Genomic DNA, 15,667 nt, shown 5'->3' with positions numbered 1-15,667 from the left:
CCAGATGTGATGCAGCCTGGATTCAAACCAGGGTATGCAATGATGCCTCTTGCACTGAGAGGCAGGGCCTTAGACCACTGCGCCACTCAGGAGCCTGAGTGGAAACGTCTGGAAATTATTTTATGGTTTTGGGCTAACTATCTGGATTGAACAACTTGTAATAGGCTAACTTTTCAAATTAAAATGCCGTTAATGAACTATTTATAAGCAGAATATAGTATTAGCATATGCATGTTTCATGGTGTGTTTTATGACATGTTTTGTGGGGTCTTTAATCATTTAGATACAGTGCAATCAACGTAGATTATGTTAGGCCATTAGATTTCATCACTAGCCTTCAAAATGCTTTAAAATGGTTGCATGTGGGCTACTATACAAAAAGCTGAAGGATAAATAATGATTTCCCACTCAGGCCGTTCATCATTAAAAAAAAGGTATGTTCTGGTCTGCTTAACAGGGTGGCTCTCCCATAGGCACCGATGCATTAGCAGCTGGGTCTGGTCTGCTTCATTCATTGTCTTTATATGAAGGAGTGGAATGTCTCGCTTCCTCTTCCTCCTCTGCTATACATTTCTGCGGTTATTTACCTTTGATCAGCCACTAGAGTGCCCCACACGCCTTTAAAATGCTTTCATGTATAGTGTGTACTGTACAGTAGGCTATAAACATTGTACTGCTGCTGAACTTACTGTATGTGAACGGAAAGGTGAGTACAGTTAGCCCGTATTGACTTTTGGGTGACTGACAAGTGTGGATATGGGAGTTGTATAAGTTGCATAGAAAAACGACATTGATAAATCATGACTGGGTCACCTGATGATTTTCCACGTGAAACATTCCTGTTGTAATTGTGTCATTAATCCATAACGCTACATAAACTCCAGTGCCTTATTGTGAAATCCCCATATGTGAAATCCAGTGAGTGATATTCCATTGTCACTGTCACTAATAGTTAGGTCATCAAGGGAACACAGTGTTTAACCATGATGATTAAGAGACAGCACAATACGATTTTCAGAGCAGTGTGTTTTTCTACTAGTGTGACGTTGGACGGTTACGTTCCAGCACATCCTGTCTCAAGAATCACCATAGATATTAGGCAACCGACGATAGGGAAGGGTGGGTGGTAATGGTAATAATAGGGAAGGGAAGGGTGGTAATAATGAATGTTTAGCTCACATAAAGCATCTCACTGACCCACATCACAACATCCTATCACCTACTAATGACCGGTGGGGATAGATGACATACATTCCATGTCCTTAGGTTCCCTTTGTGTGTGTGCTGCGCATGCGCACTTGTGTGTGTGCTCGTGTACCTTTAACTCACATTGTGAAGGCGTACTAGGCTCCTTTGTCACGTTGAGTCAGACAGTATCAAAAGGGTAACTCCCTTTCCTGTATCTGTTACTGCATCACTTTCAGTAAATCTCCCCAACCCAGAATGCTCTGTGATACTCCCCTGGATTCATTCACTATATGGGAGTCAGCCATGTGTGCTCGCTCCCTAATTGATCGAAATAGATATAGGAAGTGGATGACTCCTTTCAAGGGAAGGCTGAAACTGCTTACTTTAGGATGTTGAGTAATGCTATTTGTGTTTGGGGGTGGGGAAGGGATTGGGAAATGTCAGTGTGTTCTGGCTACTGTTATCAACCATTACAAGCCTGCCAGAATGTGTGTGGTCCTACTACTGCTGCTTTGAAGTAACTGCTACAATGCAGGAGGACTACTGTGACACGGGAAAAAGTAATTACCATTAGGCAACACGTGGTTGGGTAGGTTACTTTCTAAATGTAAACCGTTGCAGTTACTAGTTACCTGTCCAAAATTGTAATCAGTAATGTAACTTTTGGATTATCCAAACTCAGTAATGTGATCTGATTACTTTCAGTTACTTATGGATTACTTTCACCTTAAGCGGCATGAGAAGAGGACAAAAAGGTTCCATCAAAAGGATTTGGTGTGCCATCATAGTGGTCTCTCACTTATGGTCAGACTCGCTCAGGTGGAACAAAAATAAACTTGCACCTTTTTTCCAATTTAAAAGTAATCCAAAAAGTAATCTAGTTTTTCAAAAGTATCTGTAATCCTATTACAATATTTCTGCTGGTAACTTTTTTGTAATCAGATTAATCAGTTACTGCCCAACCCTGACTGTCTACACAACTTTAGGGCCTTGCTAGCTAGTCTTTATTTTCTAGCACGGTGCTGTGAGTCTAGCCAAGCAAGACTAAGGCCTAGCAAACCTAACTACCAGCATCGAAATCTGAGTTTGTTTTTGGTAAGGATGTTATGATTGGGCAGGGATAGATAGACAGATATGCCACTCATTCTGTAGTGCCAAGACAAAGACAGAGTAACATTCAGCAATCTTGTAGAAACAGGTTTTGGGGTCAATTCCATTTCAATTCCAGTCAGACACCTTTTTCATTGGAATTTGGTTAACTTTCTGAATTGACTGAAATGTTAATGGCATTACTACCCTGGTAAAAAGTGAGGATAATTCGATCAGCTCACAAAAATGTGAGGAATATATAAGAAGGACTAAGGACCAGCAGATGGCACTACAGTCATTGTGACGGCCAGGCTGAAAGGTACACCCTTACATTTTGCCCATTCATTTCTTACTTACTCCTATGTATGGTACACAGACATGACTGTTCATGTTTGCACGTATGCAAGTGTGTGTTAATGCATTTTGTTTTGTGTATGTGCACTTGTGTGTACATGTGTACGTGTGTGTGTCTGTGTGTGTGCAAATCTGCTTTTTGCATTTCTGTCTGAGTTCTGTTTCTTTTTGAGTTTCTGTAGTGTAAGTCTGTGTGTGTGTGTGTGTGTGTGTGTGTGTGTGTGTGTGTGTGTGTGTGTGTGTGTGTGTGTGTGTGTGTGTGTGTGTGTGTGTGTGTGTGTGTGTGTGTGTGTGTGAGCGTGCGTGCGTGCGTGCGCTCAGCACCATTCAGGGCATGGCGTTTTAGTCAGAGGGACAAAGCTGGGAGGGGGGGGGGGGCATTACTCAACCCCAACGCCTCCAGGTGAGGCAGAACAGAGGTGACGTGATGGATGTCAGACAGATCAGACAGCCCTATCCCATCATGCACCTGACCTGTGTCTGAGTCTGGTCATGTGATACCTGAGTTGAGGCCAATACGGTTAACTTCCCTCCCTGAATGGATCACATTCCATGTAACACACACCCTGTCACAAACCACACACACAGCACACTAATCACTTCCAGTAAGGACAGAAAGCTTACCGTACACTTATCACTTGTCATTGGTTTCTGCATGAATAATAAGGTACATTGCATATGAATATTCATTCCCAAATGTCATAATCTGATGCATTATTACAGTAGGCTGATGTTACGGTTTACAAACACTACCAGGACAAAGAGCAATGGACTTAAAAATGTACATATCTTGAGCGAGTGAAATGGTCAATCTAAGTTTGAATCCTCAAACTACTTTCAGTTCCGCGCAGACAAGGTGACCAAAGTACCACGCTGGTTCTATTTCATCTACGAGAGAGGAAATGATGTGGTCATTGATGCCTCACAGGAATGTATGCGTCACTTGAACAGATGTGACCCAACATGTGTCTCTGTGGCTTACATAGTGTACAGTTATCATTTATTGGTCAATGTTATTGCAACACTGTCCCAAACTCAATAAGTCATTCAGACCTGACCCCCAACTTGTACAATTAGGAGTCTCTTTTGGAAACAAATCGTTCGATAGGAAATCATTCGACAATCTGTAGATTTTTGAGTGACACTAATAGCAATGTAGGATTAATGTATAAAACAATTTAAACCAAAACTCGTATTTCATTTAAATGAACATCATACTCATCTGTCACACCCTGATCTGTGTCACCTGTCTTTGTGCTAGTCTTCAGCCCCCTCCAGGTGTCGCCCATCTTCCCCATTATCCACGGTGTACCTGTGTTCTCTGTTTCTGCTGCCAGTTCGTTTTGTTTCGCCAAGCCTACCAGTGTTTTTTCCCCGTGCTCCTGTCTGTCTCTAGTTCCTGTTTTCTAGCTTTCCCGGGTTTTGACCCTTCTACCTGCCTTGACCCTGAGCCTGCCTGTCATTCTGTACCTTGTTATACCATCCTGGATTACCGACCTCTGCCTGCCCTGACCCTGCCTGTCGTTCTGTACCTTTTCGTACTCTGCTCTGGACTACTGACCTCTGCCTGCCCTTGACCTGTCGTTCTGTACCTTTTCAGACTCTGCTCTGGACTACTGACCTCTGCCTGCCCTTGACCTGTCGTTTGCCCGCCCCCCTGTTTTTGTAATAAACGTTTGTTACTTCGAAACTGTCTGCATCTGGGTCTTCTCTTGAGCCTCGACACTCATCATAAAATCTATTTGTAGTAAATACCTTTTAGGGTCAATGAAAAGTTCTGATGGCATAGAGCATCTCAAACATGTGGGACACCGGATGAATGGTCCTGTGTAAGCTCAGTTGATAGAGCATGACGCGTGCAATGCCAGGGATGATGGTTTGATTCACATGGGGGGAACCAGTATGAAAATGTATGCACTCTCTACTGTAAATCGCTCTGGATAAAAACAGCTGCTAAGATGTCATTTCACTTTCTTTTGTTAAGAAGAGAGATCTGGACATGATTAAATAAGAACTCCCTCAGTGTTTAGTCTTGTTGTTTTTCTGCTCAAACCTTTGAACTCAGGCGTACCAGGTAAAAGCCTGCCAGACGAACCTGTGCCTCCATGCCGAGCCGCTTGGCACAAAGTCACTGCCCAACCCAGCTGTTTTAAAATTGACGAGCATACCTCGTCGCTGCTTTCCGCTGCTATGGAGAACAGACAATGTGAATGACAGTTTTACATGTTTATGGCTTCTGCAGACTGCTTTTGTTGTGTGTGACACTTCGAATGCCCGATTTTCAGGCCAAGTCTGTCACATACACTGAGTGTACAAAACATTATGAACACCATCCTAATATTGAGTTGCATCCCCTTTTTACCTCAGAACAGTCGCCATTTGTCAGGGCATGGACTCTACAAGGTGTCGAAAGTGTTTCACAGGGATGCTGGCCCATGTTGACTCCAATGCTTCCTTGAGTTGTATCAAGTTGGCTGGATGTCCTTTGAGAAGTGGACCATTCTTGATACACACAGAAAACTGCTGAGCGTGAAAAACCCAGCAGTGTTGCAGTTCTTGACACACAAACCGGTGCACCTGGCACCTACTACCGTACCCTGTTCAAAGCAGTTAAATATTTAGTTTTGCCCATTCACTCTCTGAATGGCACACATACACAATCCATGTCTCAGTTGTCTCAAGGCTTAAAAATCCCTCTTTAACCTGTCACCTCCCATTCAACTACACTGATTGAGGTGGATTTAACAGGTGACATCAATAAGTGAACATAGCTTTCACCTGGATTCACATGGTCAATCTATGTAATGGAAAGAGCAGGTGTTCCTAATGTTTTGTACACTATGTATATTTCTCCATAAGATCATTACAGTTATGAATTGTAACATCTTAGTCAAGCATAATGTCAATGAGTTTTGCATTATCACATGATAATCACTAAATGCTGTTGTAATTCAGTATTTTGTAAAAGGGGGAGGGGAATAATGTAAATAGAGATATATTTAAGTTTGTAGTACACAGACATGTTTTACTTGAACAAGAAGTTACAGTTATGAATTTCCCCTTGGCAAACAGTGACATTAGATTCCAATGAAGCTGCAAAGACTGCTACTAGTTTTGGCTGTGCCTCAGCAGTTGACAAAGGTTGTCACCGACACCTAGCCCAGTCTACTATGATGGCAATAGTAGGTGTAAACATCCCTCTTATTTCTGTAGGTCCGGTTCATCAGGATTTCCTTCTGCCGCCAGTACACTATGTAAATGGTGAATGCAAATTCTTTTATATTATGTATTTTGTTTGTAACAGACCATGAACCCACAACCAAGATACAGTCTGGGCTCTATTTTAACAAACCTAATGCAATGGCAAATCTTAGCACTGGCGTTAGCTTGTGTTTTCTAGGTTTGGGGGTGTGTCCGAAATATTTTAGCTATTTTCATAACCGGAATTATGGGAGCCGTAGCTGACGGTGGCGCGAAAGGGCTGGGTTTTGATGAATAAACAAGTTGTGGGTGTGTCGAGGCTTGGCTCCTCACTGGCCAATCAGAACATGCTCCATGGCTAAATATGTGGTTGCTTTAAGTTGGGTATTTATGGTCTTTTATGTATTGCCTTGTCATCAAATCCAATTTGAATGTTAGTCCGTTATGGCCTAGTTCGTTAAATCGCCATATTATACTTATTTTCCACCATAATTTGCAAATAAATTAATTAAAAATCCTACAATGTGATTATCTGGATTTTTTTTCCTCATTTTGTCTGTCATAGTTGAAGTGTACCTATGATGAAAATTACAGGCCTCTCTCATCTTTTTAAGTGGGAGAACTTGCTGTCACGACTTCGACCGAGGCAGGCTCTCCTTCCCGTTCGGGTGGCGTTCGGAGGTCGTCGTCACCGGCCTACTAGCTGCCACTGATCCTTTTCTCCCCCTCCCTATGTGGTTATTGGGTTCACCTGTTTTGTATTAGGGTTCATTAGTGGGGCTTATTAGTCAGCCGGCCTGCACGTTTCTTTGTGCGGGATTGTTTGTTAGTAAGTAGTGGTGTTTGTTTCGTGCATCGTGTTTGCTGGACTGTGTTCGTTTCCCCCTGTGTCTGGGGTTGTTTATGGAGTACACCCAGTGGGTTAGTGGGGTGGCCTAGTTTCTCCGTGTTCATTAAAGAACATTTGTTATTGCACCTGCTGTTTCCTGCGCTTGACTTCACACTCCGACACCCAGGCCTTACACTTGCACAATTGGTGGCTGACTAAATACTTTTTTGTCCCACTGTACGTCCATATTTTTTAAAGGAACAAATATGCCTCAAGGACCCATAAAGGTCCGCCATTATGGATTTTCAGCCATTTTGAATTTTGTGAAAAACTCTACTCTTCTGGCACCGATTGACCGATCTCCACAAAACGTAATATATGGTATCTATGGACCAAGCTCTCACAACTGATGTTCATCCAGGAAAGCGTCTCAAACAACATGGCCACTACTGACCAATAAGCATTAATGTGGGCGTGGTCTGGCACATTAATACATATACCTCCAACACAGATATTCATAGTGTAATAAAACTTGGTACACATGTTCCAAAAACTGTCAAGCACATTCAGATCGACCATACGGTGGCTCTATAATGGGTGCATGTTTATATCTCTTGATCTGGTTGACTCAGAGTGATGAAATTTAGCACACATGCTCAGGGATATGAATCTAGCTAACCTGTATAGTATGGTTTAGTTTGGCCGCATGGTGGTGCTTTTGGACATAGTGGCCATACTGTTTGTGCAGGAGTCTTAGAAAATGTTGTGTTTGAAGATGTGCATCTATAGATGCTATATACCAAATTTGGTGCCAATCGGTCCATCAGCTCTGTAGAAGAATGCGTTTTAAAGTAGTAAACATCAGTGAACATTTTCCAAAATATCAAAAGCATATTATATTGCATGATCAGTTTGATTTGGAGATCTGATATTTGGCAAGAATTGTAAACAGTACAGAAGTAACTTGTTCTAGGCCAATGTTTCCAATTTTCCTGATGGTGGCACAGTGGGCCCATAGCTGAACCCCGGCATTTGTTGCTTGCAGCTATATTTATTATTATGCATCTTCTTCAGTAAGACCAAATTAAAATGCTAATTCCCGTGAAATGGTGAGGCCTAAGGGAGACAGGGTTAGCTACATCCCAATATGGCGACCAGAGTAAGGGCGAGTGTGTTTATCGAAAGTAAAGTAGTAGACAGTGTGGAAAGAAGTGTGTGTCAGAAGCCAAGTAGTGGGGATGTGAAAAGGAGTGCATGTGTCGGAAGTAAAGTAGTGGGGGTAGTAGTGTGTGGAAAGGAGTGGGTGTGTCGGAAGGAAAGTAGTGGGGGTGTGGAAAGGAGTGGGTGTGTCGGAAGGAAAGTAGTGGGGGTGTGGAAAGGAGTGGGTGTGTCGGAAGGAAAGTAGTGGGTGTGTGGAAAGGAGTGGGTGTGTCGGAAGGAAAGTAGTGGGGGTGTGGAAAGTAGTGGGTGTGTCGGAAGGAAAGTAGTGGGGGTGTGGAAAGTAGTGGGTGTGTCGGAAGGAAAGTAGTGGGTGTGTGGAAAGGAGTGGGTGTGTCGGAAGGAAAGTAGTGGGGGTGTGGAAAGGAGTGGGTGTGTCGGAAGGAAAGTAGTGGGTGTGTGGAAAGGAGTGGGTGTGTCAGAAGTAAAGTAGTGGGGGTGTGGAAAGGAGTGGGTGTGTCGGAAGGAAAGTAGTGGGTGTGTGGAAAGGAGTGGGTGTGTCGGAAGTAAAGTAGTGGGGGTGTGGAAAGGAGTGGGTGTGTCGGAAGGAAAGTAGTGGGGGTGTGGAAAGGAGTGGGTGTGTCGGAAGGAAAGTAGTGGGTGTGTCAAAAGCACTCTGCTATACGTTAGATGGTTTTGAATGAGCTGTGTTTGTCTTCCATTTCTTACCAGGCAACTACCGTGCATTGAGCTACCATACCGAGTTTGGACTTCTGTTTTTAAGACAGAGGATGTGTCACGCCCTGACCTTAGAGAGCCTTTTTATGTCTATATTTGGTTTGGTCAGGGTGTGATTTGGGTGGGCATTCTATGTTCTTTATTTCTAGGTTTTGTGATTCTATGTTTTGGCCCGGGTATGGTTCTCAATCAGGGACAGCTGTCTATCGTTGTCTCTGATTGGGAATCATACTTAGGCAGCCTTTTTTCCTTTGGTGTTTGTGGGTAGTTATCTTTGTTAGTGGCACTATAGCCCTGTTAAGCTTCACAGTCGTTTCTTTGTTTCTTGTTTTGTTGGCGACATTTACAATAATAAACTAAAATGTACGCGAACCACGCTGCGCCTTGGTCTCCTTCCGACGACGGCCGTGACAGGATGAGTCTGGGTCATATTTCACTGTTAGTTTTACACAAATAATTGTACATTTTCAGTTATAAAACTGACCATTGTTTGTTTTTGATTAAATGTATTGACGATGGGTGTACTGTTGCTTCATGCGTTGTTTGCATGTGCTTACTGTGACTGTCACCCTGCTATTGGCTACTAGGTATACCTACTTCCCATTCCCTTGCAGGACAGTAGTGCTTGTCAAGCGGGAGCGAAGGGCACTGTGTCCGGGGTTTTTTTGTTAGGCATGTCGATACTGGTCGCTGGCTTATGTCGTAGTGCAGCCCAATCAGCCAGGTCAAACGGTCTTGAGTGGCAACAAATCTGCCCAATCTACATAGGTTCGTCTCAAGGAACAAATATGCCTCAAGGACCCATAAGGTCCTCCATGATGGATTTTCCGCCATTTAGAAGTTTATTAAAAACACTTAAAACGCTACTCCTCTGGCACCAAATGACCGATCTGCACGAATCTTGATATATTGCATCTATGGACCAAGCTCTTACAGGATAGCATCTCAAACAACATGGCCGCTACTGACCAATAAACATTAATGTGGGCGTGGTCTGGCACATAAATGCATTTAACTCCGACACTAATATTTGTATTGTAACAAAACTTGGTACATGTCCCAAACACTGTCAAGGCTCAACATATCTAAGTACATTCAGATCGACCACACGGTGGCACTATAACAGACACATGTTTATATCTCTTGATCTGTTTGACTCAGCGTGAGGAAATGTTGCACACATGCTCAGTAGTGCTAGATAGTTAAGCGCAGAAAATGTGGTAATTAACTACAATGACCATAATCCATTGCGTGCCTACTTGTCTGTTCTGTGTGTTTCGTTCATGCCTGCTACATTAGGTTAGCGTGGGGCAGACACGGAGAACGAGAGAAGAGACAGAAGAATACGCGATTGCGAGGGAGAGAGCAGTTGCTTCTCTATCCCTCTAACGACCAGAGAATGCCTAAAATTGCACTTGACAACCAGTGTTAGTGAACTCTAGCATCCCTTTTTGTTGGGAAAGAATCTAGCTTTTTAATGCTAGTAACCCATTGTTTTAAAGCAATAATACACTCGAGTCCATGTGTTATGACATTTTTGTCATGCTTGTGATGTGATGATAGACACGAGGCCTCTCATGTATTATTTCTTAGTCAAATCATATTCAAAAATGGAATAACAACTTGTTTTAAATAGGCCTAAATACAGTTAAAGGCACCCTAATTGCTATCTGTGGGCGTATAATACAGATAAAGCAACTTAGACTATGGATGGTTTTAGCACAACCAAACTTTTCACAGGAGCTGGATAAAGATCCAAACTAAAGAGGAAGGGGGAATCACCATAATACTGCTCACAAATGTAATGTTTTATAAACATCATGGAACCATCTTACAGATCATATTTGCACTTCTCCAGAAATAGCAGACGAAATTGCATTGTGTTCGAGACAGATTGAATAGTTTGGAGGAGCGTGTCTTTTGTAATCCGACAAGGGGCGTTTTTTTGTAAGTGGGGATGGACAACCTACTTGAACAAGCGAAAAGCACTCTCAGTAGACTATTTAAAACCCCTTTATTCGTAGGCTACTTTTGGCTAGTGGCCAGGATAAACCAGCCTTGATTAAGGGGAGGGTAGGCTATGTTTGACTTTTAATCAAATTCAACGAAATGAGGGGAAGGGGGGTATTTATGTTTATAAATAAGAGATTCACTGGCACAAATGGCACATCTCTCTTTCCATGGGCACTGTGTGTCATGGCTGGATAGTCTGCGCTTCCACTCTCAAAATCCATGACATTATCAACTGCGTTGCCGTTAAGACCTGCTTCTTGTGGGTCTTAAAACTTTCCATTAGCGCTGCTTGAAATTGTCCCTTTTGCACTTGTTTTTCTGGACACACCTCAAATATTGCCACCGCTCCCACCTCAACGCAAGCGAGTGGATGTTAGACAAGTAAATTGTTAAGGCTGGAAAATGCCAGTGCGCCAGTTTACATTTTTTTAACTAGGCAAGTCAGTTAAGAACAAATTCTTATTTTCAATGACGGCCTAGGAACAGTGGGTTAACTGCCTGTTCAGGGGCAGAACGACAGATTTGTACCTTGTCAGCTCGGGGATTTGAACTTGCAACCTTCCGGTTACTAGTCCAACACTCTAACCACTAGGCTACGCTGCCGCCCCATCATTGTTTGACACTTGCGCCTCCTTAGCATCAGCCGAAAATAGAGCCCCGCATTTCAAGAGTTAATACGAATGTCCAAATATCGATGGGAAAAATATACCAGATATGCAGTTCTGAAGCTGTGAGGCTAAGGTGGAGTAAGCCCAATAGAAATGATGACGTTGACACAGACTTATCTGACCTATTCTTGCATGGTCAATAGCAGCAGGGCTTCAAAGAACAAGTTAGAATTTTCGCAACTTGGATTCCCTGTCTTTTACGGCAATTACTCTGTTATCAGGGTTAGATTTTTCCTTAGGTCAGAATAAATATCTGCTTTTGGCGACATTTCAACAGTTTATGGGTTCAGTGCAGTTTATTTTGTTCATACTAATTTACCAGGCACCTTGAAATATGATGTCATTAAATGTGCGAGCCATACGCTATGGAACTGGTTTCCCTAATGTTACTGTGCACAGTTCATCCATTAATTGTGTGGCAGTGCCAGTGGCAAGGTCTGCCCAGTGCCAGTTTGGGGTGTCAGTCAGTCTTGGACACTGGGAGTAGTCCCATCAGTTAGGCTCGGGGGTGGCCTCAGGACATACAGGGCGTTAAGACAGAGATTAGCTGTATATTCTCTCCCCTTTTTTTAACATTTGACATTTTAGTCATTTAGCAGACCTCCCATAGGGCAGGGGTGGGAGGGCCAGGAGACCAGAGGTGGTACAACCGAATACTTGGGTAGGGGTGTAGGGTTTTAGCAGAGCCTGAAGGTAGACAGTTCCTCTTGCTGCTCCGTAGGCAAGTACCACGGTCTTGTAGTGGATGTGAGCTTCGACTGGAAGCCAGTGGAGTGTGTGGAGGAGCAGGGTGACATGGGAGAATTTGGGAAGGTGGGCAGCAGCATTCTGGATAAGTTGCAGGGGTTTGATGGCACAAGCGGGAAGCCCAGCCAACAGAGAGTTGCAGTAGTCCAGACGGGAGAGGACAAGTGCTTGGATTAGGACCTGCGCCGCTTCCTGTGTGAGTTAGGGTCACACTCTACGAATGTTGTAGAGAATGAACCTGCAGTAGCAAGTCAACGCTTTGATGTTTGCAGAGAACGACAGTGTGTTGTCCAGGGTCGCGCTAAGGGTATTTTCATTCTGTGGACAACGACACCGTGGAGTTGACAACCGTGATGGAGAGGTCTTGGAGCGGGCAGGCCTTCCCGGGGAGGAAGAGCAGCTCCGTCTTGTCAAGGTTGCGCTTGAGGTGGTGGGCCGACATCCAAACTGAGATATCTGCCAGGCAGGCAGAGATGCGTGTCGCCACCTGGGTGTCAGAAGGGGGTTAAGGAGAAAAGTAGTTGAGTATCATCCTCATAGCAATGATAGGAGAGACCATGTGAGGATATGACGGAGCAGACTGACTTGGTGTATAGAAGGAAGAGGAGAGGGCCTAGAACCGAACCCTGGGGGACATCAGTAGTGAGAGTATGTGCTGCAGACACAGATCCTCTCCACGTCACCTGGTAGGAGCGGCCTGCCAGGTAGGATGCAATTCAAGAGTGTGCAGAGCCTGAGACAACTAGCCGTGAGAGGGTGGAGAGGAGGATCTGATGGTTCATTGTGTTGAAGGCATTGGATAGATCTAGGAGGATGAGAACAGAGGAGAGAGAGTCAGCTTTGGCAGTGCGGAGAGCCTCCATGAATTATTGGTTGTGGTCATGCTTTTCTTCTTTGTTTGAAACCTGTCAACTGCTGTATATTTTCTAAGTTTGTTAAAGTATTGGACCAAGTGTATCAATTACATTTAAAAAAAGCTTTCTGTGTTTGTCTATTTTGCGCGCACACACTGTCTGTATAAGATATACAGTCATTTATAGATTACACAATATTATACTGCACAAATACTACATATCATTACATAGGAGTAATTTACCAGACACTCTATCCAGGGAAGAGCAGTCTCGGTTGAGTGATCCGTCTTGGAGCCTGACTGGTTAGGGTCAAGAAGGTCATTCTGAGAGAGATAGCGAGAGAGTTAGTCAGAGTTTGGTTGTTGTACTACTTTTATGTCATACACAAGCACACACCACACCTACTGTACACAAATCACGTAGAATGACAATGACACTAACACTAGCACAAAGCAAACGGACATGTCAACCAATATACATGACATGGTGGTAGACACAGATACACACACCAAGTCAAATGAACACACACAACGTACATTCCATTAGTATTTTCAGATGGACGAACCCCCAAAACACGTGATAAGGGGAAGAAGGGATACTGCAGGAGTTGTACAATCTCACTGCTTCAAGTTTCACCGCTCCTCTACTTGTTTCCGTGGAAATGGACCCTGTCCCTGGGTGTAGGCTAGGCTACTCAATCTGCTAGGGGTATTGTGACTCTGAGCGAGCTCATAGTCATTGTGGGTACATTCCAGTGTAATTGCTCTGGGCATGTCCCATCCTGTACACTATACCTTCCTCAAAAAGGCTGTGCTTTTCTCTAGTGATGGGAATTTCGTCTTTTTTTAATGACTCAGATCTTTCAACTCGTTCACTCAGAAGAATTAATCTTTTGACTCATTTAGTTTCACTTGAGTCAGTAATGCCCAGAGCACGCAGGACCCACTACCGGCGAACAATGAACTGAAAACTCGAAAGAGTCATGACTCCACAAGCTTCTCGTTAATATGGTGTGCACCATAGGAAGCTTGTTGGAGCTGTAATTTGTGACTGAGACTTGTAAATGTGTGCTTTAAACAATGTAGATTTGTTGATTGCTAGGCATGCAAATATACTGAACAAAAATATAAATGCAACATGCAACAATTTCAACGATTTTACTGAGTTACAGTTCATGTAAGGAAATCAGTCAATTCAAATAAATTCATTAGGCGCTAATCTATGGATTTCACATAACAGGACCACCCACTTGGGAGCCAGGCTCACCCACTGGGAAGCCAGGCCCAGCCAATCAGAATAGAGTTTTCCACAAAAAAAGGCTTTTTTACAGACAGAAATACTCCCAAGTTTCATCAGCTGTCCGGGTGGCTGGTCTCAGACGATCCCGCAGGTGAAGAAACCGGATGTGGAGGTCCTGGGCTGTTATGGTTACGCGTGGTCTGCGGTTGTGAGGCCGGTTGGACGTACTGTCAAATTCTCTAAAACCACGTTGGAGGCGGCTTATGGGAGAGAATTGAACATAAAATGATCTGGCAACAGCTCTGGTGGACATTCCTGCAGTCAGCATGCCAGTTGCATACTCCTTCAAAACTTGAGACATCTGTGGCATTGTATTGTGTGACAAAACTGCACATTTTAGAGCAGTCTTTTATCACCCCCAGCACAAGGTGCACCTGTGTAATGATCATGCTGTTTAATCAGCTTCTTGATATCACACACCTGTCAGGTGGGTGGATTATCTTGGCAAAGGAGAAATGCTCACTAACAGGGATGTAAACTAATTTGTGAACATAGTTTGAGAGAAATACGTTTTTTGTGCATATGAAACATTTCTGGGATCTTTTATTTCAGCTCATGAAACATGGGACCAAAACTTAACACATTGCGTTTATATTTTTGTTCAGTGTATAAGATCATTTATTGATACATCTGAAACAAGGTCTTGTTGTGGCTGCAACTGGACTAGATTGTTTATGACTTTTGGCGGAATGCATTGCTTGACTGCCGTGAGGGTAATGAGTAGCCTGACGACTCTTCCGCTGCTCTGTCGTTTGCTACATACTTCTCATTCCGGAGAAGAAACTAACATCCGTGAGCATGGCGTAGTGTTTGGTCGGAACAAGTCTGGGTAGCCAGGCAAGGTGTTAAGCACAGTCGTTCGCGAACTGCAGCCCCTACAACGATTTGTTCTCGAGTTCGCGTTTGTTGAGCATAGGCAATGTATGTTTTGGTTCTACAAAGCTGTGTCCATCAAAACATTCAATAGTCAATTAATTGCTGTCATTCTTGCACCATGCGATCAATTATCAGTTATAAACATGTATTTTTTTCTTCTCTACGCTCACAATCTATTTTCCTGTGCGCATATAACAGACGGTTGGCGGTTCACTCATAGCTATGACAGATATACACACAGTTAAAGTTCATGATGACTCACACATTCCATCACAAAATATAATTGAACATGCAAGTTATTTCCACATATTACACTATCATTTAGTTCAAAATTGATTTCTTCGCTGTTTCTCAATTATTTGGTCAGTGAAAACAAGCACACAAACAAGGATACTTAAAAGCTACTTTGTAAAAAAAAAAAAAAAAAAGAGAACATTTTCACAAGGAACAATGTGAAGTTGCATACATTTGGACTCAGGTTGCAACCATATTAATGTGCCGACTACAAAAAAAAAAAAAAAAACGGAGACACAGATTGGCCAGTCTGAGCATGATTACAGGGTATGGTAATTACAGCCCTGATCTGCAGTAAGCCAGGTTGGTGAGTTACAGTCATAGTACCGAAACCTCCCCACCTTCCTCTCTCAAGGCTG

Source organism: Salvelinus fontinalis, chromosome 32, assembly GCF_029448725.1.
Source record: "Salvelinus fontinalis isolate EN_2023a chromosome 32, ASM2944872v1, whole genome shotgun sequence".
NCBI lineage: Eukaryota > Metazoa > Chordata > Actinopteri > Salmoniformes > Salmonidae > Salvelinus > Salvelinus fontinalis.
The sequence above is the reverse complement of the archived record's forward strand: the minus strand, read 5'-3'. Positions refer to the sequence as shown.